Raw genomic sequence first — 17433 nt, 5'->3', positions numbered from 1 at the left:
TACAAAGTTTAAGTCACTATAATTTTTCGAAAAACTCGTGAATTGATTTAAAATTTTACAGGTAGCTTTTTAATAGTAATAGGAATCTATAATAACAAATTCAACATGCTAGCATTGTTTAGGTATTTAGCCTATACGTCCTTAAATACACGTACACCAACGACGGCGCAAACTGCGAACCGCGAACACAACGCGTGCGTGTACGCACGCGAAACGAGAACATTTTCAAGTTACAATGTCGAATCGTCTCGCATCACTTTCGCTTTCATTTTTTGTCAACCGTATGTAGTACATGTCGCATACTCGAAACGTGGAATCGTTACGCGGCAAAAGAAGGAGAGGCGTAGTGGAGCACCGGAAAAAATTCCGGCCCCGCGTTAATTCTACGACGGTCGTGTCGCGTTCTAAACAACACACCGACACGCGTACACGCACAGCACACACGGGCGCGGCGGCTCGACGTCGCCGTCGATGCGACGCTCAAAGCCCCATTTTGTGCTTTGATATTCAGCCGAGCCGGTGTAAACGAAACCTCCAAGGCGCCATTCATGCCGCTTTTTTTCAATTCCGAGTGTACCAGTTTAAAAATGCCGGCAACCGTGTACAGTGAGTCGCGCGCGTGTCTGGTGACTCGCAAACGGAACGGCCGGGGCCGCGGCGAGCCGCGACGCGATACGAAAATGTTTCGTTCAAGCGGTACGAACGGATAAACAACGTTGTTGAAAAGCCCGTGTGCCTGCCTGCTCCGCGCGTCGCGTCGCGCAGCGTCGACTTTCCTCGCCGCGGTGCGGTGTGCCGCGTGCAATTAGGTCGGAGAATGAGTAATGCGGCTACTCTAATCTCGGCAATGGGCGAACGTTCAGAAAGTAACGGACTCGCGAGAGGCTTATGCATTCCTACGGTCGCGTAAGAAACCGTGGAAAATATCTTGTAAATAATTTGTTGTTTCACGTCAGTATGAAAAATAATCGCAGAACGATACATCTTCGACTAACTGCGCGTGAACGTGTACGTATGTACGTAAATAGCAGAGTCGAAAGAACATCTGGTGGCTAGTTACTGGGTAAGGCAAATCGAATAGTAATGGCCTCATAGATTTTTAGCAATTAATATTCGCATTCCTGCCGGCTTCTTTTAAACGATAGAAACGAAACCAATCAACGACTTTTTACACTGGTATACGATTGCTAAACGGTATTGGCGTGAAAGGGGAAGAAGCATCGAAACGTGAAACGAAAGTGGCGAACGGAACAGGTCGAAATTCATTAATCCCCCCACCGCCGTGCCAGCTAGTATATTTCGGAGTGTCAGAAGCGAGGCAGGAACGAGCGATTAGTCTTCATTGAAAACAAAAGAGAAAGGAAACGATCAAATGTGTGCGAACTACACGTGAACCGACGTCACAGACCGTGATTGTGGTTATTTATATAACAGAACTCTGTAAATCTCGCGTTTTAAACGACTCCAGCTCGCGCGCTAGGCAGCTTTATCGAGAAGCGTGATTTTATTTATAGAAAACCGATAATGACCATGCGAATGCAATGTATCTTTTAGAAGTCATAGAATTGTTTACATTCTCTTGGACACGCCGGAGACGAGCGAGAAAATTTTAACGATTCTTTTCGCTCCGTAAAACAGCAATAAATCTGAACGAACACAATCGGTATCCGCGTGACTAAATAATACCTTTAGTCCACCCCGAGCTTTTTTAACAGGTAATCGTCGTTCACGGCGAAACTGAAATTCTGCCGGGAGTTAAAAATCGTGTCGCACCATTTGGCGATTTCGTAGCGAAGGTCACGGCGAGGCGATTAATGCGAGGTGCGAGAAACCTTGTCTCGCGGAGAACAAAAGTTCGGTTCTACGATTTTCTAGGTTGACAGGTACCGTGACGCGACACACAATGTCTTTGATTGTCACGAGGATACGCAGACTTTAATAACAACGTATTGTTAACAACAGGCTGACAATAGTTTCTTTTGATAATACGAACCGGCCGACGCGACGGCGGCGCGAGTCGTTAGGCTTGTATATGCGGTGTCCATTATCGTACCAGTTCAATGAAATCTTTAAACGCGCCACACTCTTTATTTCGCTTCTATCAGTTGTTTGTTTCGCGCTGTTTACGCCGATCTACAACCACTACTGCCTTTCTGTTCTTTATGTGTTACGCGCGAATTATAATATATTCTTCTTTTCATAAAAAATGCTGTCCAGCGTTCCTTTCACCACTTTCCGATTCACGTATTTGACGACACTTTGCCACCGGAAATCATATGTGCATAGCGTGTCGCTCATTTCCTAAGCAGTGACAAATAACGAGATACGCGGTAAGTTACTGGTCGGCGCACGTAAACTCATTAACTGAATGTAGCACTGAAATGAACATTTTATTCTTCATGGTAGAAAGAAAAAGTGAATATTTTAAAAAAATGAATAAGAATATGTTAGCGACGAGTCCTTTTTAAGAACGACGGCTCATATTGAGGTCAACACACAGGGCATGTGCAGTCTAGTTCTTGTTTCCGATATTCGGATAATGGACAGATACAATGTAGTAGTAGAACACAAAGTAGAGATATCTGTAACCGAAGGTTACCGATAGAAGCGCGAAGAGTTCGAAGAATTGCGGATGCCACGGACTCGGACGATACTTTGTTGCCAATCAAAAGAATCCGTGTCGCGACCGATGACTTGGAGTCATGGTGTCGCATAATACGTGTTTATGATAAGGGTGTCTCGAGGACCTGGCGACGAAGTGAGGAAGAAATCGAGACCTTCTGATAAGAGGAATGTAAGTGTGGAGAACAGCGTGGCAATTACTTCAGAATCTCTGAAAGAATCACAACGATTTCTAACAGACATAAAATACACAAACAAGTAAAAATCCACGTAACTAATACTAATTGCTCTACAGATGTCTATTAAGTATATCTTCCTTCCTTTTTATGATAAAGAATGGCATTAACTTTAAAAACAAGGGAATTGGTTCTCAGCCATGAAAATAATCGTCGCGCGTATAGACAGACGACTAAACCTCACGGTTTTCCCCGTTATTCGCTCCACCTTACAAGTCGGCGCACAGCTCGACTATAAATAACCAACTGTTTACTCGCTTTTGCCCTCAAACATTTTTTAATGTTTTTTGTTCTACGCGAAGCCTTAAAGACCGGATTGACTTTCAAGATAGGCGCCATCGTCCTCGTACAATCGATAGTATTCTTCGAATAAGTAAGATCATGAATAAATAAAATCGTAGGGAAAAGCTTTAATGAAGAATCAATCACTCGCAATCAAAAGCGGCGGCATAAATAAACCAGAAGTCGCCAGTGGCGATCGTCTCGTTGGTGTTTTGCAGCTCCTTGAAACTTGTTTCATTATCCCGCGGACGAGCATACGTGTCAAGAAACGGTGGTATGGAACTTCGAGAAGTAAGATTTACTTCTTATCTACGGTTGTAAAACCATTACAGCCCGACACGCTTAATGGAACCGCGCTTAGAGAAATTTAACTTCCGGTGTGCACAGCCGATTATCTCTGCTATTTCATAGTCGGTCTTTTCCTATGTATAGGATTTGCAGCGAAAACGGACGACGTTCGAAGTAATTTAATGAATCGTTTAAACACATGATCGATGTTTTGAACGCTGCCGATCAAAGAGGCGCTCGTGGCTCAAAGAAACACAGCCGCAGAATTTCGTCCATTAATAAATTGTCTGACATTTTGAATCGTTCAGATTTGATCAACGAGAGAGAAGACCGGAGAGTGAACCAATTAAGCAGTTTCGTTGTGTGCCCTCGGGAAAAAATGATCGCCGATGAACAATTAAGCGGGTGGTACGAGAAAATATTCGATCGATTACGAATACTTTTTGCACGTCGGCTGAGATAATTGCTGGATCGTTTACTGAAATGACTTCGTCGTTCTATAAACACGTACTGACCATTGTAAGCTGGCCACGCATTCGATAAATACAAGCACTTTATGAATAATGCCACCTAAGCTTCATCCTTGAACTTTCGTTTCGAATTGGTCAGAGACGTAATCCTCTAATTGTCCACTACGGTTAAAAACGCACATAAATTCATCAGCGAATAGAGAGAAAAAAATGACGTTCATTATTTACTTCTCAGAAATCCGAGAAGCACAATAAATAGAAGCAAATATCGTTTCGCTTTTTCGCGGAATTCCGTACGGTTTAACAAACCATAAAAGCTATAAAAAAATGTTTTCTTCGGATATGACTGTACGAAGTGAGTCATTCGCGTATAGGCTGCATGATTAAATGTTTACTTCTAATTATTGTCTGAGTTTTTTGCACTTCTGAGTCATTTATATGTCAGCTGGTAACATCGATGAATGTTCGAAGACTTTTATAAACTGAAATGATTTATACCGTAAAAACTACACAACTCGAATTAGGCTGTCAACGTCCATTCTCGGAGATCGGTCGAATATTATCATACGATGTCCTGTATGCACGTGGTTGCGCACGCGTCCCACGTGTACACGCGCTCCAGATTTAAAGCGACGACGGAACGAAACGGGAACGAATAGAAAAGTCATTGAATAACATCGAATCGACGAAACGTGTGTCGTAACCTACATTACTTGCCTGACGATCGGGCTCATTAAAAAACCATTACTAGAATCATATCGTTTCCGCGCTGTTTTCGTTTGTTTCTATTTTTTTTCGACGGTGTTTTATTCGGGGTATTCGGAGTATGAAACCAATTCCGTTCTTTACTATAAACTATAAGATAAGATATATTTCTGGAGATACACTTTGCTTCCGATCTAGTACTGTAACATGAATGTTCTGTTCACACCGTATATTTATGTGCATGCTCGATGCATAAACTGGCAGACCTAACAGACGAGTAAACAATTATGAATTTTGTGTAAAAGCCGGTTGGCCCGCAACGCCGTGCGACCAATTCTCCAGAACAATTAGAGATTTACACACGAGAAACACAACGCGTCGCATAAATCTCAATAAAATGTACGATAACGATTGCTTACTCACGTGGTAGCGGGCCGCAGCAAGAAACTAATGATTCACGCGAGACCGCAAAGCACCTCCTCTTCAATGTACACCAATGTTAACAGCAATCTCCATCGTCTCATCGGTGTATCATTAAGGCGTACACCTGTTGACGATCACTGGAGGAATGTTGCCCTTTTCTCTTCCCGCCGCGAAGAAATCGTCGACGATGCTTCAATTTTCACGTGCACGATTAACCACTAATCGATTTCCCGGCAACGCGGTACGTAATCAAACTGCATCATCGTCGGAGGACCTACTAACACTGCGCGTTCCTATCCCGGAAAACGTTTTCCAACTTTGGTCAGACCGAAAGGTACTACGAGCACAACAGTAGCTGTGGCATTATTTCAATGAACTACAAACGAGGCCGAATGCGAGGTGTGTAAACAAAGCCGCGTATCGACACTCACCGACTGACCCTCGTAGTTTTCACAACTAAACCGAAACGGATGAAAAAAGTTATTATATGCGTAAATGAGATACTCTTCTTCTTGACTCCCAACGGCATAAACGAGTTATTGATATTCGGCAACGTCGATAGTGTGATAAAAAGCACTTCTCATTAATGGCACGGGTCACATTCTCCCAACGGACGCCGCTGAGATGCGCGTGACACATGAGCTCAGGTAAAGAAAATCACGTGCACGCAGTGGACACGGCGCGCAGCGGCTAAGCCGGTGGCAGTAGAAACGGTACTCAGACCAGCCGAAATCAGTTTCGGGTTCCGACCTTGAAGCGCGCTCACGGAACAAGCGAGTCGAGTTCCTCGTGTCCCGTGTGAAACTGTTATCGGTGCGTTATCCGCGAAACTGAAACACGACGCGACTGCGATCGATGATTGGCTCCGCGGTGTTAAAACACTTGCCGATAAGTATACGTTGAACGACGTGCACGAGATTCGATGAATCCGACGACACACCGGGGAGTTAACCTTACCAACCGAAAGCGTGGAGAACCAGACGGACCGACGCGACGAACGGAAACGGAGCACACACTAATGCCAGACCGGAGAGAACGTACGTACGTACGAACGAACGAACAGGCGAGAGCCTGGCTGCCTCGTTCGGTGAACAGCCCGCGGCCCCCACGTTGTTTGTCTCGCGAGTGGCCTGTTTACATGTTGACTCTCTGTTTACGCGTTTCGTATCCCCCCTCTGTTCCCGCCGCCACCTAACCGATCCACCACCCACCACCCGTCGCCGTCGCCGCCGTCTTCCCGCCACTAGCCTCCCGCCGTGCCGCTCTAACCCGTCCGTCGTCGAGCACCGTTTGTCCTTTTCCGAGCTAAGCCCCACGAGAGAGCCAGACGAAGCGACCGAGTCGAACACGATACCACCGAATAAAGCCGAGTTTACACTATACTGACCGGCTGAATACATACGACGACGACGACGACGTACGCTACGCTACGAATGACTGCTCGAAACCGAACGCGCTGCTCTTTCGATTCGACTTCGTGATTGTTCGTGACTCGCCGACAGGCCACCGAACCTTTCCCGGGCTTCCTTGGAATGTTTAAGTCACGCGGAGGTCAAACCGAACAAGTTCATCTGTTGCGAATTTTTCAAATCTCGTATAAAATAAAACAGAGAGCGACAACTTGGAACTTTGGCTACTGACATCCGCGGTTATTCGAAGGGGTGTTTTTTACAAATCGCATATTTGCAATTGCTCCGAGCGCAAACTGCATTCGTACATTCCATATACATATATTACAGATGCTGAGAATGAAGCATTCCATAGAAGAGTCAGAACAAAGAGAATCGTTGCAAATACAGAGTTGCAGCTAAGCAATCGAAAGAACACCCCGTACATGAAGCGGGTAGCCCTGATTACCCCGTTATCGGGCAGTCGCATGAGCACGTGGTGTACACGATTCATGAATATAAAAAGCCAAGCCGACAAGTTGCGTATCGACGAACCAGTGTACGTCATTATCAATTTAATGATTCGCTTTTATCCATTATTTATCGTTCCTTTAACTAAAACAGGATGCCTTGCAATATTAATAGGCAACCGAACGAGAACACGGTGGGTTTATCTTTCACCTCGTTTTTACGGATATAGCGAACTAATTGAAATTACACAGCACGTGCTTATTAAATCAGTCCTCTGCGAATTCGTTGAACCCCGCGATTTTAATTAGATTCTCTGACCACCCATCTCCTACTTAATCTGTCTCTACGTTCCCAACTGATTTTTCTCAATAACTGAATTATTATCGAGACTGTGTAACGTCGAGCTGTTAAGTTTTTCTGCGATTAGATCATCGTAAACTCGCTACACTGTGGTCATATACACCAGCTGTTAGAAAAGATAGAATATATTGTTTGTTCGACATACACACAAGGTTGCTAACGATGCATGTTGCATATGTAAAGAAAAACAGCTAACAGCATATTCAGGGTTAGCATCGTTGAAGCATCGTGTTCATCACGAGGTAAAACGATCGAAAAAAACCCGAACAAAAGCATACGTTGGAAATTGAATCTTAACCACCGCCCACGAACAACCGTATGCAGCGTCGACTCGGTTTCTCTCGTTCATCGTCCACCTATAACGTTTTCTACGACCGGCGAGCGTATACGAAGATACGATTCGTGGCTTGAATCTCAGCCACTTCCCTGGCACTACGTATGCATATATATTGCTTAACTTGCGTCAGAAAATCCGACACGTCAACGCGGACGTAGTAATGATCGTTTTCGTCAATGAGTACCGACGTCCATCACGCGTCGAATGGTTAATTCCGTGAACGTGTTTTACGATTTACCGGTATCGATTTCGCGTATCTATTTATCGGTGGCTACTACGCCGCCTACCAGCACGCATTTTTATTCTAATTGAAATTCGTCAACGCACTGCGCTACGCACTTTAAACTTAGACAGACTTAGATAAGTCTAGATAAGCTGTTCGCGCGAAATGTTTCGCAAATAGATACAAAAGCTTAGTGTTCTACGGTAAAACCAATGCGACGAATCGTCAAGAAGTGCGTGCAATACAATACACAGTCCTCGAATGCGTCATCGAAAAAACATGGCTATTCAAACATAAGGCCCGCGACGAGAGTACGTGCGAACTCCGATCCTCTTCCTCCCGTGCCGCTAACGTCAATTTTCATTTTTTTTTTCCTATTTCAGTCTTCTTTGCAGTCTCGGCTAACACATTGTGTCAGAAACTGCACAAACGGTCTTATCCACCCAGTTTATTTATTTACATTCCATTTCGCGGTACGATTGTGAAATACCGTTGAGAAACGTAGACGAGAATGCATGCAATGATAAATTGCCTTTTGTAACACTTTACAAATAAAATTAGATAGCTTGTTTTACAATTCAGTCAGAGACACAAGTTTCGATTCTTTCGTAACGCTCGAACGATGTAAATCAACGATCATTAGTCGACTCGATAAAAGTTCTCGAACAATGTTTGCGATTGTGACAGGAACACTTTTTGCGAAATCTCTGGACTTTTCGTTAAGATTCCTGCAAAATACACAAAACCAATAAGGGATATCACGGTGGCAATGATAATTTGACAGAGATCATCGCGCGGTTAACGTGTACTCGAGTTAGCTCGGTTATCATTACCATACTACCGCGAGATATTTATCTTTCCCCCGATAAGCCCGAGCCGAAGTGAAACTACAACGGAGCCGATCGATTTAGCCATTTATCAATTAATCTTATCGACGTGGTCGGTGTGCCCGTAACGAATTCCCGTTTTAATCACGTACAGCAAGCTATACTTTCCTAACGGCGGGCCTCTGTTCAACGTCTGCTCCGCTAATAGCGAGTTAATTGCATCAGGTGCAGGGGAATCCCTTTTTCCGTCACTTCGTGTGCTCAACCGAGAAAAAATGTACATCCCCCGGACGCTCAGCCGTCCCCCCAAAAAGAGAAAAATTTCAGAACAAAACGGCTTAATAAGATACAACGTGTGCACTAATCTTTTTTTATACCGCACTTTTTCATGAGTAATGAGAAAAGAAAAATTGTTACATAANGTGTAACGTCGAGCTGTTAAGTTTTTCTGCGATTAGATCATCGTAAACTCGCTACACTGTGGTCATATACACCAGCTGTTAGAAAAGATAGAATATATTGTTTGTTCGACATACACACAAGGTTGCTAACGATGCATGTTGCATATGTAAAGAAAAACAGCTAACAGCATATTCAGGGTTAGCATCGTTGAAGCATCGTGTTCATCACGAGGTAAAACGATCGAAAAAAACCCGAACAAAAGCATACGTTGGAAATTGAATCTTAACCACCGCCCACGAACAACCGTATGCAGCGTCGACTCGGTTTCTCTCGTTCATCGTCCACCTATAACGTTTTCTACGACCGGCGAGCGTATACGAAGATACGATTCGTGGCTTGAATCTCAGCCACTTCCCTGGCACTACGTATGCATATATATTGCTTAACTTGCGTCAGAAAATCCGACACGTCAACGCGGACGTAGTAATGATCGTTTTCGTCAATGAGTACCGACGTCCATCACGCGTCGAATGGTTAATTCCGTGAACGTGTTTTACGATTTACCGGTATCGATTTCGCGTATCTATTTATCGGTGGCTACTACGCCGCCAGCAGCACGCATTTTTATTCTAATTGAAATTCGTCAACGCACTGCGCTATGCACTTTAAACTTATTGTTAGACAGACTTAGATAAGTCTAGATAAGCTGTTCGCGCGAAATGTTTCGCAAATAGATACAAAAGCTTAGTGTTCTACGGTAAAACCAATGCGACGAATCGTCAAGAAGTGCGTGCAATACAATACACAGTCCTCGAATGCGTCATCGAAAAAACATGGCTATTCAAACATAAGGCCCGCGACGAGAGTACGTGCGAACTCCGATCCTCTTCCTCCCGTGCCGCTAACGTCAATTTTCATTTTTTTTTCCTATTTCAGTCTTCTTTGCAGTCTCGGCTAACACATTGTGTCAGAAACTGCACAAACGGTCTTATCCACCCAGTTTATTTATTTACATTCCATTTCGCGGTACGATTGTGAAATACCGTTGAGAAACGTAGACGAGAATGCATGCAATGATAAATTGCCTTTTGTAACACTTTACAAATAAAATTAGATAGCTTGTTTTACAATTCAGTCAGAGACACAAGTTTCGATTCTTTCGTAACGCTCGAACGATGTAAATCAACGATCATTAGTCGACTCGATAAAAGTTCTCGAACAATGTTTGCGATTGTGACAGGAACACTTTTTGCGAAATCTCTGGACTTTTCGTTAAGATTCCTGCAAAATACACAAAACCAATAAGGGATATCACGGTGGCAATGATAATTTGACAGAGATCATCGCGCGGTTAACGTGTACTCGAGTTAGCTCGGTTATCATTACCATACTACCGCGAGATATTTATCTTTCCCCCGATAAGCCCGAGCCGAAGTGAAACTACAACGGAGCCGATCGATTTAGCCATTTATCAATTAATCTTATCGACGTGGTCGGTGTGCCCGTAACGAATTCCCGTTTTAATCACGTACAGCAAGCTATACTTTCCTAACGGCGGGCCTCTGTTCAACGTCTGCTCCGCTAATAGCGAGTTAATTGCATCAGGTGCAGGGGAATCCCTTTTTCCGTCACTTCGTGTGCTCAACCGAGAAAAAATGTACATCCCCCGGACGCTCAGCCGTCCCCCCAAAAAGAGAAAAATTTCAGAACAAAACGGCTTAATAAGATACAACGTGTGCACTAATCTTTTTTTATACCGCACTTTTTCATGAGTAATGAGAAAAGAAAAATTGTTACATAATATGTATTTGCTCGATTACAACAAAATTGCAAAGTCAACTTTGCATCACTAAGTGCATACATAGTTGCCCAAGGCGGTTTCATGAAACTGTGTTTCTTACTTTCAGGAATCATAAGTCAGTGTACACTCGTAACCGGTACACGTGCATGTGAAAATATCCGAACGAGATACGACAGAACATGAACGACCGTTTATTATCCGGGAAGCGGTTAAACGCGGCTTATCAATTCCGACGTTCAATTCTTTTATCGGCGATTTGCAATTCTTATGTAATCTTATTATATACAGACGAAAACTTTTAAACGACGTGAAATTATGCCCGTGCTACATTCGTGACAGGTGATAATTTCCTTTGACGCAGATCCAACTGTGGCTGTTCATTCCAATAAACGAAAACGATTATTACGCTGGAACGAGCGGTACGTTCTTGTAAAACACGTCGGATTATGATGCAGGGCGTGTCGTTTTATTTTCATGCCGGGTGATGCGGCAGGACAGTTCGTATATCTGGCGTAACTAACCCGTGGACTTAGGCGCAACCACCGGAGGACGGTTCCAGGGGACGGGTTAAATCGTCGCGTAAACGACCCGGTATATGGACCGGCAGGATTTCGTTTAGGAATTGGCGCGAGCGAGCGAGTGAGAGTCCGTAGATAAGGTAATCCGGAGCTCGAAAACTCTCTCAGATTCCGAAACCAACCCCGCGCCACAGAAACTGTGTACCTGCGTGGAACGGGCGGTTGGGGCTGGGTCTCGGTCAGTTTAATGCCGAACTTGCCGAATACCCAAGTGGTTCCTCGCCGACGAACGGGCCGGTTGCGCGTAGGAATCGTCGAAAACAATAAACAGACTTCGCCAACTTAAAGGATCGCAGAGTCGATTGAGCATTATAAATGCTTAACAAGGATCGATTATTCCCTGACTTTCCGATTTGTTTTGCGGAGAATGTACCTGGCTACTACTCGCAGTACTCATTGAACTGGCAGCGATTCGATCTGGGGGATAGGGGTGAAAAGAGGGGATCGCGAAAAGTATATAGGCTGGCGAGCGGCTTGAAGAAGGCATTGCCTTTATTAAGAACCCTGTTCGATTGTTCGCTCGGCTTTTTTGCCATCTAATTCTTCGTCTCCGCTTCTTTTGCAATAAGTAGTTCGGAGTTTATTTCATAACTCCGATCACTCGTCTTTTTATGCAAAATTAGAAAATGAAAATTATATGAAATTTTTTTCTATTCATATTATAATTCTTTAGGCATTTTGAATATTTTTTTGCATATTACGTGTCCTGGTGTGTGTGTATAAAAGAAGTGAAACTTGTAAAATAAGAAGGGTTAAGTCGGTGGATCGCGGGTAGACTGATTGATCGACGCTCCCACCCGAAGTCAGATATCGAGGAGTCGAACAACTTTTCCCATTATCGTCAATATGCAGGCTGAAGCTTTGGTTTCACGTTCGAGGGCGTTACGGCATCGATTCTATGGTAAAAGGAAACCGGTTAAATCGCGTCGACGACCTTTATTGCCGTCTTAAAGCAGTTAAGTTAATCGGCATCAGCATAAGAAAACGGAAGGGGCTACGAACTTGACGCGGCACGAATCGAATCGCCTTTCCTTGTATTTAGAGTTCCAGACAAAAACATTAACATAAATTACGTCGAGGAGGGAGAAAGAGAGAGCGTGACTGCAGACACCAGAAAGGAAAGATCTAGCAGGTTCGAATGTTTATTTCGATTCCCTTCGAGCGTTCCCTTACGGCACACTTTACAGCTCCATCGAGCCTCGTCCTGCTTCCTTGCCTCCTGCAATTAGTGCCTCGAAAACTTACGAACCATTTGTTTCCCGGATACAAAGAGAAACTCTGAATTAAATTGCTACCAGACCGCGGGAATATCCGCAGTGAAACCAGGCCGTTACACACCGTGACACGACAAACTCGATGTCTGATTTAAAAAATGTATGCCACGTATTGCGAATGATTGGTTGGCCGAAAAATTAACTCGGTAGCAATCACGAGTTATCCTGTCAAGGGAAAAACGCGTGGGTATATACGCGTGAGAATACGCAAATGGGGAGAGAATAAGGTGCCACTTAACTCCAACCCCGATAATCTCGTTCACGACGACGAACGCACCTTGCGTTTCTCTACCACGCAACCCTCGACCTCAACTCTTTCACTTTTCGCGGGAATTCGATGAATTGCCAGCCGCCACGGGCAATAAATAATGCATTTTGTGTTTGCCTCCGGTAAAAGGTCCACCCTTAGCCGTCCCCATCCCGTCTCGGCTTCGACCCTAAATTTTAGAACGAATTCGGTCGAAGGCGATCGAGGGGTACGATTTAGTGGAACTACCTACAATTGATACAGTTTCTGAAAGCTGCGTCGAGGATCGAGTGTTGCTTGACCGTCGCTTTAGGGGATACCGAATAATCTATCGTCTAAGAATCTACCGATCGTTTTCTGCGTTTTCCGTCCTCCGGATTCTTTACGATTGTCAAGGACAACGAAACATTCTAACAAAGAATAAAAGAGGAGTTTCGAGCTTGAATCTCTTTGAAACAAATATTTCTTTGACGATAACAAAGCTCTATGCTCTGTTCGAAGCAACACAAGGAAATGAACGAGGCGGAAGGAATATTGGGGTAAGGGTAGGGCGCAATATTACAAAGAATGCATTGTTTGCAATTTAACAAGCAGATTAACGCTGCCAATTACGTGCAACTACTATTCTGTGGACAGTAGATTGTAAGACGAGCGGTTTCTTGTGAATTCAATCGTTCAAGAAAGGAATTAATAATCCTTATTATCTGCTTTCTCCGACCTTTTCTCGAGACCAAACGTGTTAAACAGGTGGAAAAATATCAATAAATACTCAATTGTGAAATCGCTTCATTCGACGTTCGATCAGGGGTGAAGGAAAGAATTTCTCCCAAGCCTTTCGTCCGAAAGCTGGTAGAAAGAAGACGAAGAATGAAGCAGAAGCAGGGAGATAAACCGGCGACTTATCGTGGTAATAATTAATGCGCGGCACCAAACTTCCGAAACTTCTTTTACTTAACGAAAACACAAATTGCTTGTTTAATATATTATTAATTGGCAATTTCCGGCTGCCTTATAACGCGTTTCTCCACTCGGCCAGCGCGAAAGTTTCCTCTTGCTTCTCACGGAAAATATTCTCCTGATAAACCCAACAGAATCTTGTTGATGTAATCGCAGTTTATATTTTCAATTCCGTCATCAATCACGCGTAACCAATGGTGTATCGGCCGATCGATATGGTGCCCATTTTTTCGCAGTTCTTCATTCCCTAAATGAATAGAGGATGCCGAAGAAAGGAAGGAAACTTTCTTATTAACACGATCAATCAAATCGCCACGAATTTAAAGCATTTTTCACGATTTTCCGGATTTCTGGGCAGAACAGCGGAGGGTAAGAAGGAAGAAAAATTCCAATCAACCAGCGAGAACGCTTAGGGATAACTTTCGCTAATCGATGCGGGATTAAGAAGTAGCGATTCGCTACCACCGGCTAATTACGGAAGTGCGATCGTTCATTGGAAATAATCGGACTGGACCAGCGTCGGTTTCATCTTATGAAAATGAAGAAAATACATTTCGCACGGCAAGCCCCGTCCAATGGACAACCAGGACGTTAATCATTCACATTGTCGATTTCTTGAGTTCACGAGCCAAGGATACTACTCAGTTTTACAGAACTCGAGAAGAAACTGCTCTCTGGAGGTGGGATTTTAATTGTTTACCAAATATTCGAGGGTAACCCGCGCGAAGGGAAGGAAGCTGGAGTTTCCAACTCGTAAAAGTCTGAGAAACGAGAACGTAATCGCTTATTTCCATTGTTTACTGTCTTCCACTGGCGGTAGCCTACTTGGATAGCAATTTTTTTTTAGTGGATCCGCAGCCACTCTTCGAACGTCATAATCGCGTTCATTAACTTTCACGTTTTTTAATAGGAAACGGTCTGGGGAAAATATTCGAATCGCAGAGTTACCTCGAGCGATCTCGATACAGCGGGATGACTTTATCTTTTATGAGGGTCGCGCCGAGGAAGACGTAACGCCGTGAAAATTGCTCAATAAACTTAATTTAAGTATCCAAGCCGACGCTTCTGTAACGACATACTAATCATATTCCAACCCCTCTGGAGCAGACCACGTGGGGAGCTCATTTATGAATGGAAGTATAAAAAAGTAGACGTATTCTCTTTTTCCTTTATTGTTATCAGAGCGTTGTAAAATATTCATTTGCGTTGTTTCGTTATTAATCGCGTCTTCCATGTACGTATCTGTTGTGCATCTAACGTTACGCTAATTGCACGCCATTAATTCGATTGGTGTACCTCAGTCAATCAATCAAACGTTTTGGTAAGAAATGAGGAATTCATGGCAAGATCGATGCACGATGGAGCGAATAATTCATTTGTGTGTGATGTCACGGTTGTACCAGTTATTATATTGTATTATGGCACGGGCAGGTGTAGCTTCATTTAAATATCATAAACTAAATGAAAGCGTGGCAATGTCTGGCACGACTTCTGAGACGTCTATTCTCTGTGACGCGGCTTAATATTTAACACCTGTGACGCCCGCCACGCTGTGTTTCGTGGCTCTTGACTCGTCTTATTTCCCGCCGTAATGTTTGCGCTTTGTGTATCAATCGCGAAACTAGAAATAGATTGCTCTCATTATTTTTTCAACAGATGCTGTACTGAGAAAGGAAGACGGTATCGTCGTTCTGTTAGAATTATAATAAAATGCTGAATAATTTGCTCATCGCCAAAAGTCAAAGGAATCAATATTCGCGTGAATATTGCCGCGTTCACTTCTCAAACCTTCTTCGAACCAAGTATTTTTTAATCGATAAACCAAGGAAATTTGCTGTTTATTTCTAAATCGGTCAAAGATTGTTGCCACACTTTCACCGGCGCTACGATAAAATACGAGTTAAGAAGAAAAGTCTTTTGCCAATTGAAACGGGTCAAAGAACTCTGCACCGTGTCTGAAGTTCTGCTTGCGAGGCCGTTCACTCTCACCTCGAGCGGATTATCAGAAATGAAATAGTTCAGAATAAGTGGTAGCTCGCTACAATATAAGAGCTCAGATCAATCTGCTTGTTGCAGTTTAATTGATCCGTAATCAGAGAAATAATGAAACGAGTAAGATAAACGGAAACATCGATACGAATGAATAGTAATAGAATCATTATGACCCCTCGTTCCGGAAATGAAGGTATATTTCGTGGGAAGTGGGATTCCACGAGAATGAGATCAAATTGCGCACACTCGATATTATCTGAAAAGTAAGAAGTAATAACGAATCGTAACGTTTCGTGAAGAGTAGAAAACAATCACGCTTGAGCCTCCACTTTGGGGACACGAAACGTGGCGATTGAATCGACGTGCCTAAATTCTTTTTCTCCGGGTCGAATCGTGGAGAAGCTCGATTCGAAACGAGTTGCCAATGATTTCTAGCTCTGTTCCCGTCCAGAGAGACCAATCACTGATGCTTGTGCATTACACGACACGACGACGCGAAGAACACTCGTTCCTCGACACGGTCCGGTAGCGTTTAACTTTGCCGCATCGTTTTAACCGTATAGAGAAGCGGCTGATGAGGAGACTCTCAGCATCAATTCACCGTGGCAGAGGCACAATCATTGAGAGCAAAGTCATCGGGGAAAAATAATTACAATCGGTCGCCTAGTAAGCGCCCGCGTACTCCACCAATTCCCACGTCTCTCTCACTCCCTTTTCCCTTCGTTCCCGTACCACCCCTGGCTCGAAACCCCTAAGTCACCCGTATCCCGGAACCACTTCACATATTCGCGGTTCGACGATCCTGTACAAAATCCTAGCCGTCGTTATACTTGGTGCTCTTTATTATTACTTTTTCATAACGACGTGACACGCCACGCTCAAAGGTTCGAACCTGTACGCTTCGGGATCGGCTCGATCGGCGAACAACAATACTAACGACATGTACTACTCTATTCTCTCTCTATACGGCCCCACACCCACCCTTTTCGAGCCATCCACATTCGATTCAGATCGAAGCGTCACGCTCGCGAGGCTCGAATAATCGAATACTCCCTACTACACTCGCGATACCTTTTCTCGTGATAATTCGTTTCGCATAATATAATGACTACACTAATGATTCCGCGACGCAGACGAGCTGTTGCCGCTGTGACAATCGCATTTCAGTACTCTGCGTTGCAAAAAATCTCGACGCTACTCGAACCGGACACAGAGACGATCAAAATGTACATAACCATGTATGGATTATAGGTGTTTTAAACGTTTCTCTATCGAAGGTATGGATACCAGGTTTTCTCAATTGAACTATGCTGGGCTATCGTGGTAGTGACCACTTACAAAGATAGGAGAACGTTTCCATTACGGGCGCGTACGATTCAATGACGCAGAGAAGGAAAGGCGCAGAGGAGTTGGAGAACTAAAACAACGGTTTAAGGTGATCGGTGGAAGAAGGCTGTCCAATGTTCTCTCGAACTCGCAAGCACTAAGGAGGTTGATCTATAAATAGGAAGTCGAACACAGACAGAGCAACTAATACTAAAAAACGGACA

At 43.9% G+C, this 17433-nt stretch overlaps 1 protein-coding gene across 16 annotated transcripts in view; it reads right to left on the bottom strand.

Annotated features, from left to right (window-relative positions):
* FoxP (forkhead box transcription factor P) overlaps positions 1–17433 on the bottom strand; it is a 234346-nt gene that overhangs the window by 171973 nt on the left and 44940 nt on the right. Inside the window, exon 1 of one of the 16 annotated variants that reach the window (XM_026818638.1) lies at positions 5023–6142. The exons of 14 other annotated variants lie outside the window; for them this stretch is intronic. The gene's annotated coding sequence lies outside the window, so the exon portion shown is untranslated. Of the gene's footprint in view, positions 1–5022; positions 6143–17433 lie in introns of those variants that run through there. One more of the 16 variants, XM_018034851.2, reaches the window with a different exon arrangement.

The sequence above is a fragment of the Ceratina calcarata genome, unplaced genomic scaffold, assembly GCF_001652005.2.
Source record: "Ceratina calcarata isolate Rehan_Ccalc_2016 unplaced genomic scaffold, ASM165200v1 scaffold81, whole genome shotgun sequence".
Taxonomy (NCBI): Eukaryota; Metazoa; Arthropoda; class Insecta; order Hymenoptera; family Apidae; genus Ceratina; species Ceratina calcarata.
This window is presented reverse-complemented; position numbering and strand designations above follow the sequence as displayed.